Below are 14,234 nucleotides of genomic sequence, written 5' to 3'. Positions count from 1 at the left end.
CACAGCAAATACTGGTGCTCTTATTATTATAACAAACAATACCGGCGCCGGCTGCGTCCGAATGCAGGTCAATTTGAGGATGGGAGGGAAATGTTGACGTGTTACTTGCTTTATAGAAGCCGAGGAGTCCTCTGCACTTCCACAAGAAAACACTGAGAGTTTCGATATGGGAAAGGATTCGTTTGGGTAAACGATAAATATGTAATTTGAAATGATTACATGAACATACATACATACGAGCGATACCGATAATGCAAAGCGAAGAAGACACGATCCGGATTCCGTCGCTCGCCCACAAAGGAGCATGCAACAGATTCAACGGATCAAACACTACTAGTTCTTCCAAAAATTTCTAATGTTCTACTTATTCAATGTATTCTATCAAATGTATCAAACACAAGACACGGGTCCTTGAGTTTTATACTAACATTTGTAGTATTTTTTTTCCACGAAGTATTTGGCTGAGAGTTCATCTAATGATACATTTAATTTCTCAACAGATGTCTTCAAATGGTTCCACTTGAATTCCTAGAGGAATAACATTTAAAATTGATTGAGATTTGTCCACCTTCTCTATTTTAAAAATGCAAAAAATGTGATATTTTGTGAATTTTTAGGTAGTTTATTGAATAATTAACATGAACATAATTTACGCAAAAAATAGGAAAAACATCAATTATGAAGAAAAATAAAAAGATTTCAACATTTCAAGAAAAGCTTCCAAAAAAACTTGTTATTTGAGAGAAGTGCTAGTTTGAAAAACCCAAACCAATTTTATTCAACTTTGAGGTCCTGCTATAAACAACTAATAGAGTTAAAACTTTCGTTTTTTTGCGCTTAACCCTCTAATACCCAAAATTTTATTTTCGATCTAAATATCATTTTCAGTTATCTAAAATCGTTCTAAACACGTTTTGGGCAACGATTTATTTTTATTCGCAAATCTATGAATTTCGGTTTTCGATTTTTATAATTTTCATTTTTGAGCATCCCCATCCTTTTTATTTTTTTCTTGAAGTCTCTTCTAGTTACTGATTTTTAGCAATAATAAAATTCCAAGTTTTACAGTACTTTTGAAAATAGGAAATTTTTAAATTTTTTCTGAAATTTATTTTATTTTCCGTGTAATTAACGGAAAAACAGGTTTGAAATTATTTCAATACCACCAAGATCTTCTTCTGTGATAGGTTGATACAGTAAGGATACGATTTTGTCAGCCCCTCGATGAATTTTAGGCTGACAAAATGGGGAACCTGACAAAATCGGGTCATTTTATTTTGTTCCTGTTTTTTCAAATTTTTACGTGTTATATGGTTACATGGACTTTTAAGAGGGCGATGGAAATGGGAGTAGCCAAATTTTTAATCCGGGTTCTCCCCTCCTCCCTTATATTGGTAATATCGATTTTTAACACTTAATAGAAGGCATTGCAATTACCCCCTCTGGCTACGCCCATGCGTGCATGGCATCAAAAATCATCATCAACTTTAATCTAAACGTGGTAAAACATGACGATAACAATTTTTTGACAAATTTAAAATAGGCTGACAATATCGGGTCAAAAAGCTGACAAAATTGGGGTAGACAAAATCGGGGGCAGACAAAATCGGGGGCTGACAAAATCGGGTCAGTACTGTAGTATAAAAATATAAAACGTACTTTTTTTATGTTACACGTTAAATGAACGCCAGGCATTTGTAGGTTATAAAAGAATACAATTTTTCAAGCAATTTTCAAAAATACAAAAAAAAGTTTCAAAAGTCATTAAAAACTTTTCTTATATGCGTGTTTTAAGTAAAGGTTCTAGCCAAAAATAAAATCATTTTGTTTTCCGAGCTACAAAATAATACACAAAATTTCGAAGTGTACCCCGTTTAAAGGGGGGGTTGTGTATTAGAAGGTTGATGCTTTTAATGTATAAAAATCATTTGTAATTCAGATTTTTTTCTTGTTTGTTATTAGCATGAACGCGCATCTTTCGAGTAGCTTAAATATGCGTTAAAAACACCGTAGGTCAGGGTAACATTGATCGGGTTTTTTCTGGGTATTTTTTCAACATTTCCATTAAAAATGCAAATGTTGCAGGTTCAATATTCGAAAGCAAGTACTGGTAGTTTTAAACTTATTAAAAAATGGTTTAAACGATTTTTGGATTTAACGGATTTGGTGCAATATTGATCACCCATGACCCATGTTCGTGGCCGCATCTCTCTATCCTCGTTTCTGCTCCACGCTCGCCAAATCGATGTGCACTTGATTCGCTCGCCTAGCTCCCTACGCTCCACGCCTTCTTGTACCAATAGCATCCGATGCGAATACCATCTTTGCAGAGTTGCTGTCCGGCATTCTTGCAACATGCCCTGCCCATCGTATTCTACCAGCTTTGGCCACTTTCTGGATACTGAGTTCGCCGTAGAGTTGAGTGAGTTCGTGGTTCATCCTTCGCCGTCACACAGCGTTCTCCTGCACACCGCCAAAGATCGTCACCCGGCTTCATCTAGCTCACCCTCTTCCAGTAATGCAGCCTCGAGGTGCTGCGCGTATGCCGCTGTGACATCCGGTTGCTTGAGCCGCTCTAGGTCATACCGGGGCGGCCGTCGGTACTGTACGTTGTTAACGACGGAGAGTTTTGGGCACAGTTTAACCATCACCAGATAGTGGTGAGAGTCGATGTTAGCGCCACGATAGGTCCTGACGTCGATAATGTCGGAGAAATGCCGTCCATCAATCAGAACGTGGTCGATTTGTGATTCTGTCTGCTGTGGTGATTTCCAGGTGTGACGGTGTGGAAGGTTGTGCTGGAAGTTGATGCTATGAATGACCGTGTTCTTGGAGGCGGCGAAATCAATTAGTGGTAAGCCGTTTTCGTTCGTCAGCCAGTGGGCGCTGAATTTTCCAATCGTCGGTTTGAACTCCTCCTCCTGGCCAACCTGAGCGTTTAGATCTCCTATGATGATTTTGACGTCATGGTTTGTGCAGCTGTCATACTCGTGTTTGAGCTGCGCGTGAAAAGCGTCTTTATCATCATCAGTTCTTCCGGAGTGAGGGCTGTGCACGTTTATGATGCTGAAGTTGAAGAACCGGCCTTAGAGCCTCAACTTGCACATTCTCTTATTGATCGGCCACCACCCGAGCATGCACCTCTGCATTTCACCCATCACTATAAAAGCTGTTCCCAGCTTGTGTGTATTGCCGCAGCTCTGGTAGGTGGTATGGATACCTCTAAACGTTCGCACCATTGATCCCTTCCAACACACTTCCTGCAACGCTACGATGCCGAATCCGCGGTCCTTCAGCACGTCGGCGAGTATGCGTGTGCTCCCGATGAAGTTGAGAGATTTACAGTTCCACGTACCGAGCTTCCAATCGCTAGTCCATTTACGTCGCTGTGATCTTCGCCGATTGTAGTATGTAGTAAAGTAAGGTGGGGCAAAAGTTCGACCTTAGTGGTATAATCAAAGTTTCCAGGAAAACAATAGCAGTTAAAACAAAACAAAAACCATACAGTGAACCTTTGAACTTTGCTGAACAAACTTGTGTCAAAATGTTTACTCATTTTTAGTTATAACAGTTTCAAAATTGATTGTCTTATTCGAACTTTTGCCCCACCGGTGGGGCAAGAGTTCGAATCTTACTTACTTGATACTTGATGGGCAACAATTCCTTGCTATTGCGTTGAATCTACGCCGAACGAAGAAGCCTTCTCCATTGGACCCGGTCCTGGGCCAATCGCTTCCAGTCGCCCTGAACGTTAAGCGACCTTAAATCCTCCTCAACTGCAAAAAGCCATCTGGTGCGCGGCCTTCCACGGAGGCGACGGCCTCTTCCTGGTTCCCTGCTGAATATTTGTTTAGCTTGACGTTCCTCCGACATGCGAGCTACATGCCCAGCCCACCGCAGCCTGCCGTGTTTTATACGCTTAACAATATCCATTTCATTATAGACTTGGTATAACTCGTGATTCATGCGACGCCGCCAGATGCCATTGTCCAATTTACCGCCGAGTATTGTTCGCAGCACTTTACGTTCAAAGACCCCAAAAGCTCTCCGGTCGACCTCTTTCAACGTCCAAGATTCGTGGCCGTACAGAGCTACCGGAAGAATTAGAGTCTTGTACAACGCGAGTTTGGTCTTCGTCTGTAAGCTGCGGGACTTTAGCTGGTTACGAAGTCCGTAAAAAGCCCGACTCGCAGTTGCAATACGCCTTTTAACCTCGCGGGTAACATCATTATCGCAAGTCACTAGAGTTCCAAGGTACACAAATTCTTCAACTACTTCAAATATATCACCACCTATCACCACCTCACTACCAACATCACCTATGGGCCCACGATGTCTACCAGCGACCATGTACTTTGTCTTCGTGGTATTGATAATGAGCCCAATTCGCTTTGTCTCCCTTTTAAAAGGCACGTATGCCTCTTCCACGGCTCGGCGATCAATCCCGATTATGTCGATATCGTCCGCAAAACCAAGGAGCATATACGAACGTGTGAACGTAGTGTTGGCGATGGGATCAACCGCCCGGAATTCACGTTCTCCAGATCTAGGCCACCGCACTTCTTGAATGGCGGCCACGCCCACTCCAACCTTCTGCAGTTCACGAGCCAAAAGGCTCGCTCGTCCGGGTTCATTTAACGTCCTGACATTCCAGGTACCAAGTTTCCATTCATAGTCGTTGCCAGGTCGGTTGCCGAAAATATCGTTCGTTATTTCTTCTTTCTCCATTTTTCGTGGTAGGTGAGAAATTCGGTATGCTACCTTACCGGGGTTGCGCTACCCACATCACGTTGATGGGGCTGCCACCTTAGGTTAGTTGACGTGATACAACATTTCATACTCAGCCGCTGGATACCAGAACAGACGCTGTTTGAGCCGCACCTCCTGGTGAACAGACGCTCGGGACGCACCCCCTCACTCTAGCTGATGTCAGAAGGACAACAGTGCCCAGGTTGCACTACCAGCTAAGTACGCAACCCTTAGCTGGCGGTCTTTGTCATCGTTAGACCCGAGGAAGCGTGAGGTAGGGACTTGCGAGGACCAGAGCTATGTTGGACGCTCCTTCCTGGTTGTCGACTCACCATTTTACAACCCAGAGTTCGAATCTAGTGTGGGGGCAAAAGTTCGCTGGCTAAAACACAAAATATCGATCTTTTTATGACAGGCATACCTTACACCAGCCGTAAACTTAAGTTTGCCGAAAAATACACACTAAATTTTCATCGAAAAATTGCCCAAAACCGAGTTAATTGTAATATACTCAAAAATAGAAGTTTTTCGCAAAACTAAGTGGAAATGTAAAATTTTGGTGACAGTTTTCACACGATCAGACAAATTTAAATAAATTTGAAGATAATATGTGGATTTTAGGTAATTTGCAAATTTTTTTTTCACGTCATCGTGCTATGGGCAATTACTTGGGATTCGCTTACTTTGTTATCGTGCATCTTGACACATTATTGCTAAAGTTTACGATCGATTGCAATGTAGTTTTCCTTTTGCAGCTTTCAGTTATCAACTATTTCTCAAGATGTAGTAATAATGTCCCTTGATGTTCTCAAGCTGAAGCTTGATGTATAGTAGTGATAGTAAATGAGAAAATTGTGAAGATTTCCCTGATTTCAAATTAACTGTTGCGGTCGGCCCTATGAAAGGCTTGCTGAAATCGCAGCACGTGACGGGTTCTTCTTCTTCTCGGCATTACGTCCCACTGAGAGAGAGCCTGCTTCTCAGCTTAATGTTCTTATAAGCACTTCAACAATTATTAACTGAGAGCTTTCTTTGCCTAAGTTGCCATTTTCGCATTCGTATATCGTGTGGCAGGTACGATGATACTCTGTGCCCAGGAAAGTCAAGGAAACTTCCATAACGAAAAGATCTTGAACCGACCGGGAATCGAACCCAGACACCTTCAGCATGGCATTGCTTTGTAGCCGTGGACTCTAACCACTCGGCTAATAAAGGCCCTTTGACGGGTGAAGGATTTGAAAACTATAAAAAAAAGGTGAACCTATCATGTTTTGGTCAACTTGATGAAGGTAAATGGCGGTTCTCAAGTTATACATAACCCTGATGTGTGTCAGGAACTCTCCTGTTTCTTGGCATTTGGTGTTTCAAACACTTATTTGACGCATCGGTTATGCGGGTACTTTCAATATGGGACGCACATGGTTTTTCCATACAAAAATACAATTTGGAGTATAATTTTAGAAAGTACACTCAAAATGAATACTATTCATGAAGCTAACTCAATAGTGGCGTAAAATCAAATGGGACTGTTCTGCGAGTATGGGCAGTATCAGACTTGTGAAAACTGTGTTTCATCATCCACCATAACGTCGAAAACATCATAAGTTAAAGATGAAATAAAACCATCTCTTAATTTTTAAAAGCACAATTTTAGAGAATGAAACATTGGTCCTAATAGAAAATTTGATTTATTGGTCATAATCAACGAGTTATTTATCGATAAAATTTTCAGAGTGATCGTGTTCTCTAAAGTTGTGCATTTGAAAATTCTGATATGGCTTGGTATGGTATACTTGAAGCGTATTTTGAAGCAAAAAGCTCAGATGTTTCGAAGCATTGGTACAAATTTCAAAACTGCACGATCTGAAAACCGCTGTGCTTGAGAATAGCGATCGAGTACTGAACGGTTTCCAAAGAGGCAGGTTCCTCTTGCTTGCGCCAATTGTGCTGTGGTGTGGAGGAAACTGTATGCACTTGCTCCTCCCCGAAGGTGATTCCAGGGGGGGGGGAAAATAACACCATCTGTACTTTTGCATACATTCGGAATGTGACTGATTTTAGTGGGCTTGTGTAGGTGTGTCTGTTTGCAACCTTGTTAGAAAAAGGCAATGCACTCATTATTAAACTTTAAAAAAGATCAAAAGTCTGATCTTTTCGCTAATGTTTTTTTTTTTCTTCTAGTGCAAACATCTGCTTCGAAAATAGAACAACAACGCGTTCGGTATGGTCTGGTGTCACAGCAGACGTGTCGCGAAACTCGCGTGCAATAAAACGACAACGATGTCTGAAATATGGCTGAAAGAATTTCTCTCTCGCAAACTTGCTCTTTTCGGACGCTGCACTCCACAGCAGCGCATTTAGCATCGATCACATCCAGTCCTAGTGCCAAAAAATGGACGAATTATCGGCGCTTGAGTTTTTGTATCATATTTGAAACAAATGTAGAATCGCGTTGTTTGCCTAAAATTTAAAACTTCACGTCGGCCAAAAAAAAAAAATAAATGCGCGGCTCTTCCAGTGATGTGCGGGAAATTCATGCGAGATTCTGAATATCCCACATTCTGCACTAAATAGCACACATGTTCGAGCAGACTGAATACGCGACAGCGCGAGTTAGTGTCGAGATTTATGGGTTTTGCTTTCAGCTCCTAACTGACCCAATCGTGCAGCACCCATCTCATCCACCGCCGACATATTGCAGCCAATCAAAAATGTGGCATTAGGGCGGTTCAAAATTTAAAAAGTTTCCAAAGTAATCCTATCCCCCATATTCCGTACCACCCTTACCATAGAAATAGTGTTCTGTGAAATTTTCAGCTTTCTAGGTGATGATTCAAAGGTGACTCAAAGACGATGTTTGTTTAAATATAAATTACCACGTCAAAATCATTATAGGAGATCTAAACGCTCAGGTTGGCCAGGAGGAGGAATTCAGCCCACTATTAGAAAGTTCAGCGCCCACCGGCTGGCGAACGAAAATGGCTTACGACTAATTGATTTCGCCACCTCCAAGAATATGTCCATTCTGATACACCTGGAGATTACCACAGCAGACAGAATCACAAATCGACCACGTTCTGATTGATGGACGGCACTTCTCCGACATTATCGACGTCAGGACCTATCGTGGCCGTAACATCGACTCTGACCACTATCTGGTGATGGTCATACTGCACCCAAAACTCTCCGTCGTTAACAATGTACGGTACCGACGACCGCCCCGACATAGAGCGGATTAAGCAACCGGATGTCGCAGCTGCATACGCGCAGCACCTTGAGGACTGCTGGAGAACAGTGAAGGCAGCCATCAACAATGCAGCTGAGAGCAACGTCAGGTACGTGCGATTGAGTCGACAGGACGATTGGTTCGACGAGGAATGTAGGTAGATTCTGGAGGACAGTCATGCTGCAGCAAGGGACCCGACAGAACGTGGAACGTTATAGACGGAAACGGCAACAGCAGACCCGTCTCTTTGGGGAGGAAAAACGCCGCCTGGGGGAGACGGAGTGCAAGGTGATGGAACAGCTGTGCCGGCCTCAAGAAACGCAACGGCTTCGTGCCGCGAGCCGAGATGTGCAGGAATACGGATGGGAGCATTTTGACGGTGATCGAAAGGCGGAAGCATCACTTCGACCAACCAAGTTAGATTGTGATAACTTTCGAGCGATCACCATTCTAAATGCGACCTTCAAAGTATTATCCCAGATCATCTTCCGTCGTCTGTCACCTGTACTAAACGAGTTCGTGGGAAGTTATCAATCCGGCATCGTTGACGGCCGATCGACAACGGACCAGATCTTTACTGTACGGCAAGTCCTTTGATTTTTGCACTGTAGTGTCTTCGGGAAAGTTTTTTTTATTCCACAAACTTATAGATAATATTAAAAGAAACAACTTTGCTGAAGACACCGTATGCATATCTTTTGATTTTCATGTACATTTGTGGAGTTGTGAGGCTTGGAACGCCCCTTAAGATCACTTTTTTCATCATAACTTTTCGTATGCTTTTGTACAATTTTCAATTGTTCTAGTGTTATTTGTTATTTGTCTCTCGTATAGACAATGCACTGCATAAAATTTATTAGAATAAAACAGTCAAGATTCTTAGGAAAGGGGATGGGATCTAGTCTCTCCAAGGATTGAGTCTTCCCAGTATCATCAAAAATATTGATTATTCTACTGAGGTTGAACTTTTGCCCCACTTTACTCTGTTTGAATTTGAAAGTTCACATAACGTAATAGGAGAGTGTGCTAAGCAACTTGCGATGGAAATTGCATAAATAGTTCAAATATGAGAATGTAATTTATCACTACCACTAGTGGGGCTTTTATTAGTAATATTATTATTTTGGAACACCCTACAGTAACGGCGCTTACGACGGGATGCACTGCAAGTAGTTGGGGTAATCTATTTTTTATTAGCGGTGCGTCTATTTTGAAACTACACTAATGCAAATATTGTATTACCGTTGCGTAGTTGGTAATTTCGGTGCTTTAAATAGATTAGGTAAGAGTTAATGTTGGGCGCCACTATGAAATAATATAGAATAAGTTCTGAATTAGGTTGTTTGTTGTTAATGGTTTTCATTAGTGGGGAATGTTTTCTACAAACACGCGTATCTCAATCTTTTAGGAGTTTTCATTCGTTCCTCTAAGTAGGAATGTATTAATTACAGCTATTTTTCAAACACCGAAAGAGCCCTTCTTGTCCGAATGTGGTCTGGTAGCTACCAGACTGGTGAAGCTGGTGATTGCTCAATTCCCGTCGGTTTAGAGCATATTTGACTCACTCATCATCATCATCCTCTCCAGCAGTATCATCAATTTTACAACTCTGATGGAAGCAAACTGTGTCATTTTTCTCTCTCTCTCGGTCTTTTAGCCTTTAGGTTTTTTTTTTTATTTTCTTAGTTTTTAAATCAAAATTATTACACAACCTAACAAAAATATCATTTTTGTTATTTTTGTTTTGTGCTTTGTCTCTTGTCCTAAATTTGGGATTGATGAATCTGATGCTGTTTCCAAAAATGTTCCAGCACTAGTTCTATTGTACTTCTCTTGCACCGAACCTTTCCCCTATTTTTGCTACATTGGAATGAAGTTGCTTGATTTCATTGTCATTTTGTCGCCTCCAATAAACCGTAAAATCAATGTAACAAAAACAAACCGCACCGACTGTAATCGAGAATGAGAACGCCACAGCAGCCGAAACAAGCAAGAGCAAGCTGCTATACTTACCTACTTTTAAAATAACAGTCACAGCACCACGGTTTTCCCCAAAAATAACAACGTCTGCTGAAGTGTCTACTTTGGAAAATGGAGTAAAAGAAAAACTTTGAATGGCACGCATTTCCCTCTACAGCCGCTCTTGCCTGCCGTTGCATTGAAGCAATTTGGTGGAACGAAAACAGCCCTGTCTCTTCTGAATAGCCAGAGCTTGAGTTTTCTAGAGTGATCAGTGGAGAAAGAATTCATCGTCTTTAACGTGTTTGCTCTGAGTGTTTCGTCGGGAAGCGTTCTGATCAATTGCATTTCAACCATGGGCGTAGCCAAGAAGGGGAGCAAAAAATAATATGTTGTATGAGTTTTTCAAAGATTGTCTTCAGCATTCATATTTATATAAAATTGCGTCATTATATTTTTTTTGGATAATTCATAGAGCCTTACTAGAATGAGCGAGTAATGGCACTTAAGCCTAGGCTATAATAACAATTAAAACATTACGCGAAATTTCCACTGTTCTATCCCCGGATCATTGGACAACTATGGAGCGAAAATAACCTTACTTTTCCAAATCACTCCCAACGATTATAATCCGGTCGTATCACTCGCTTATAGTAAATCCTAGATCACTTCCTTCCCACCCACCCAAATACTTGACATCTATGAGGGTATCGATGATCCTATCATCATTATGGATTTTCTTTTCCAAGTCTGAGCTCTTATCGGATGGCTATTCATTCTAAAATAGTCCCCCAAAAGCATTGGAATATGATTGAAAAAGCAAAAACATGACAGCTCTCGCTATCTACGAATTACTCCATTACTATGCAACGAACCGCAACGCAATGCAGTTCATAGAGTCCAACTAAAACTCAGACCTTTGTCAAATATCTTCCCATAGATATAGTCACTGATCCCCTTCACTTTTGGATGAAAAACATTTCGCTACGTTAATCCTGATTTTAAAGTTCTTGATGTTTGTTTCCAGACTTCGTTCTTATAAAAAAAAATAGCTTCATTTGTAGAGTCCGCATAACCATCAGATTTCTGCCAAAGGTCTCCTTTGCATTATGTCCCCACTGGGGCAAAGCCTGCTACTCAGCTTAGTGTTCAATGAGCATTTCCACAGCTCTTAACTGAGAGCTTTCTTTGCCAAAGTTGCCATTTTCGCATTCGTATATCGTGTGGCAAGTACGATGATACTCTCTATGCCCAGAGAAGTCAAAGAAATTTCCATTACAAGAATATCCTTCACCGACCGGTATTCGAACTCAGACACCTTCAGCATGGCTTTGCTTTGTAACCGCGGACTCTAACCACACTACTCGGCTAAGGAAGGCCGTAGATCTTTACACAAATTATTCAAAAGGGCCTTGCGAGAAGCCTTCCAAAATGAAATGAAACAGCTTATGCCAACGAGGGGCTTCCTTAGCCGAGTGGTTAAAGTCCGCGGCTACAAAGCAAAGCCATGCTGTAGGTGTCTGGGTTCGAATCCCGGTCGGTCCAGGATCTTTTCGTAATGGAAATTTCCTTGATTTCCCTGGGCATAGAGAGTATAATCGTACCTGCCACACGATATACGAATGCGAAAATGGCAACTTAGGCAAAGAAAGCTCTCAGTTAATAACTGTGGAAGTGCTCATTAGAACACTAAGCTGAGAAGCAGGCTCTGTCCCCGTGAGGACATTAATGCCAAGAAGAAGAAGATGAAGAAGAAGCTTATGCCAACGATATGCTAAGTGTGTTAAAATGAAATCAGCCTGACATTCTTCGAAGAATTTGTCATGGAATTCGATAATGGTTATCTCCCGAAGAATTTCTCCTGGGATTTCTTTTCATATTCTCCTAGATATTATTCTTAAGACCCTTCAAGAAACTTCTTCAGTAATTACTCCAGAGCTTATTATAAACATTATTCCTGACATTACCTTGAATTTCTCCAGAAAGTCCTCAGCATTTCCTCAAAATACTTTCTTGGAATTGCTAGGAAGATTCTTGCTTCATCTGTGAATTCCTCTGAGAAATTCTTTGAAATCTTCAAAATAGTTTCGTTCTATAATTTTAATATATTCGCTGATAAAATTATAAAAAATACAAACTTTAGTGGAAGTTGTCTTGTGCTTCTTCTTTCTGGCGTTACGTCCCAACTGGGACAAAGCCTGCTTCTCAGATTAGTGTTCTTATGAGCACTTCCACAGTTATTAACTGAGAGCTTTTTTTGCCGATTGACCATTTTTGCATGTGTATATCGTGTGGCAGGTACGAAGATACTCTATGCCCTGGGAATCGAGAAAATTTCCTTTACGAAAAGATCCTCGATCAGCGGGATTCAAACCCACGACCCTTAGCATGGTTATGCTGAATAGCTGCGCGTTTACAGCTACGGCTATCTGGGCCCAACGAAGCCTGCTTGTACTGTAGGCAGATATAATAATTTTATGGAATAATAAAACATAATTTTAGTCGCTAATTTTAAACTACACTTAAATGTTTGCTGCGAAAATATTAATCTAGTAATGAAAACAAAACCGCAGAAAAATGAAAAAAATCTCGAAAACGCCAAAATATACCTCTCTGAAATTTTAACATCCATTTCATCTAGTCTTGTTCTGTTTTCTGAAATTTTGAGCTCGCGATTTTTTGCGCTTTTGAAGATATTAAGGTTGAAAAACTCCTCTATTTTTCAACTTTTTCATTATTACTCAATTTTATTCAAAACTATAAAGTTTGTGTTTGTTATTTTTCTATCAGAAAATTAATTAAGAAAAATTTAAAACTTAAAAAAACGTTTATTTTTACTTATATGGTCTTATTTTGTCAATAACTAGAAAACAGCAGGCTGTGGAATTTTGACGTCTTCGAGAGAGTTGTTTATTTTATCAAAATGAACAACTTTGCCGGACATTCCATATCTCTAGAAGCTCATTGTAAAAAGTTAGATTGTGCCGCCACCTGTGCGGACGATTTAAGAACTTTGCATTTATGTTAGTAGATGGTCCTCGTTGTCACAAAAAACTTTGCCTAAGACACCAAATGCCGGAAATGCTTCGTTACCGAGTTATTAATTTTGTCCCGCCAGATTGCTTCCCTAGTTCAGATAATTCTACTTATTTTACTTCTGGAATTCTTATAGAATTGGTTCCAAATTAAATTCTTAAATTATAAACTGCTGAGGTTATCGAAAAAAATGGCAAAACTATGGACTGGAATTTCATTAAAAGCTTCCAGGAATTCTCCAAAAAATACTCTGGCAATTCTTCCAGTAGTTTGCCCTAAAGTGAAGTCCGTTAAACGGAAAAAAATAGACGTAGCAGAATACACTCAGAAACACGGGTAGTCACAGAATTACTAAATTTTAGTAATTTATGACTATTTTCTATCTGCCTCTCTTTCATTCTGCAGCGAATTTTATTCATATTTGTCAATTCGCCTGGGTTGAAGCATCGCTAAGCTTCAACCCAGGCGAAATGACATTTAGTGTAGAAATTCACAGCAGAATGAAAGAGAGGCAGATAGAAAATAGTCATTAGTGCATAAACTTTAGTAATTCCGTGACTATTTTTATTTCTGAGTGTACACGCACAGCTACAGGGGATAGGCAACATTATTGAAACAGGCAAAATTTTGCATAAATTCATGATTACAACTTTATAAAAAAATTATGAAATCGGATGCAACCAGAAGCAGTTGACGGCAAATTTGGTCTAGTTTCAGGAACTTGCTCGGCCATACATATTAGCCACCAAACACCAGAGATAAACTAGAACTAATTAGAAGTTGAATGCCGTCGGACGCATTAAGATTCGTTGTAAACATTTAGAAATCCAGTCAAACCTCCATGAGTCCATCTGAAGGGACCATCTACTCATGGAAATATCGAGTAATGGAACTAAGATGGTACTAGTATGGTTCCATGAGTCGATATCGAGTCATGGAACATCGACTCATGGAGGTTTCACTGTATGTCAATTTCCGTTAAACTGTCTCCATAGGAAAATAGGGTCCTAAAGCCCTGTCCCAATTTTAGTGCCAAACGCTTAAGTTTAGGCCAAAAACACATGTTTACTCAATTTTCTAATGTTTTCCGTTGGTTTAAGCCCAAAAAACATTTTTTTAGATTTTGTCGCATCCTTTGGCTTAAACTCAAATTTTGGATGTGTTTTGTTTTCCGTGTCCCTTACGAAATGTCAGATAGGAACAACCCCAGTGGTCAAACTAAAACCCCTGTGGTGTTTTTGTCGACTAAGCGAACGTCAAACAT

General features: G+C 40.4%; 1 protein-coding gene across 3 annotated transcripts in view; it reads left to right on the top strand.

Moving 5' to 3' along the window:
* Positions 1-14,234, top strand: part of LOC5577336 (tight junction protein ZO-1) — a 253,064-nt gene that overhangs the window by 50,225 nt on the left and 188,605 nt on the right. The window lies entirely within an intron of this gene.

The sequence above is a fragment of the Aedes aegypti genome, chromosome 3 (assembly GCF_002204515.2).
Source record: "Aedes aegypti strain LVP_AGWG chromosome 3, AaegL5.0 Primary Assembly, whole genome shotgun sequence".
Classification (NCBI taxonomy): domain Eukaryota; kingdom Metazoa; phylum Arthropoda; class Insecta; order Diptera; family Culicidae; genus Aedes; species Aedes aegypti.
This window is presented reverse-complemented; position numbering and strand designations above follow the sequence as displayed.